The sequence below is a fragment of the Tigriopus californicus genome, chromosome 6 (assembly GCF_007210705.1).
Source record: "Tigriopus californicus strain San Diego chromosome 6, Tcal_SD_v2.1, whole genome shotgun sequence".
NCBI classification, from domain to species: Eukaryota; Metazoa; Arthropoda; class Copepoda; order Harpacticoida; family Harpacticidae; genus Tigriopus; species Tigriopus californicus.
In genome coordinates this window covers 9,553,252-9,554,597 of record NC_081445.1, presented here as the reverse complement: position 1 = coordinate 9,554,597, position 1,346 = coordinate 9,553,252, and positions in this window count along the sequence as shown.

Here is a 1,346-nt window from a genome sequence, read left to right as displayed (position 1 = left end):
ACAATGAATAAGTAAAAATAAGTTCAAACTTTGTCTCAGTAATGATTTATGGATGGCATCCCTGGTAATCAATAACACAAAGAAGAAAATGGCACCGATTATGCCTTACTACGGACAATTCAAGTTTCACTTACTGTGTACAGTTTCAAAGTGGGGTAGATGATGATGATTTACTCCACGAAGTGTTGTGATCTGTTTGATATGCCTACAGTTATGAACAGAAGGATGTACTTTACGAGAGAGGAAGACTAAGGCAATATCATCAATTTTTACCATAAGCGACAAATTTTGCCCACCACATGCAAATTGTTCATGATTTGCTTCAAAAATGTGTACCCACAAGTCAATACAATCAAGAAGAAGGCCATGGCTTTCCATAAAGGCCGTCCGCCTCCCACCTCCTTCCATATGAACAATAGTCCAGTTGAGATCTTCAAGCATTTTAACTATGTCGGTTTCACCTTCTCCACCCAACTCTCATTCACCAATCACCTCAAATCCACAATAACTAAGGCCAGGACCAGGATTGGATACGCAACAAACTTTCAACCAAGAAGCTTCCCCTCCCAAAAGTCCTTCAACTCTTCCGGATCTACATTACCCCAATTTTCCTCTACGGCCTTCACCTGTGGCTCCCAAACTTCGCCCAATCCGCCCTCAAATCCGCCGATGCCACCTTCACCAAGCTCCTCAAGAGATAACTGTGCGTACCCCAATTTGCTGACAATGCATTGACGCATTTTCTATGCGAAACTGAGCCCCTCACCAATGGCTGGCCAGTTGAATGTCCACCAGTATTGGGAACCCGACATCGCTTCGGAGTATTGGCGGTCACCCACCTTTGTCCGGCTCTCAGCCCAATACCATCAATAGCGGATCTGTTCAATCTGACCCACCCACTCTACCGTGTACTGCAAGAACGAATATTATCCCCCCGTACCTCTACCAAACTGTTAATGTACAGTCTGTGAAACCCACCCCTTCACTTTTTTCATGTACACTGAGCCAACTGTAGTCATCTTTGCTGTGATATCACTTTTTTTATCACTTTTGACCACTGCATTCTTTTATTCTTGCATCGATTTTGGTATATGATATTTATGCATCCAGTTTGACACATTTTACTATCTGACATGACCAAGAGTCGCAATAAATGTTATTATTATTAATGATAATTGTTCGCCATTACAGTGGCCAACGCTATAACTAGTATGTATCGGTGTTAATCACCAATTAACTTTGTTTTTCTTCAACTGAACGCAATAATACAAACAATTTATTGCCAATTCCAATGGAATACCAAATGAAGAAACAAGACTTTTACTTAGAATTACTGTACGCCTCCA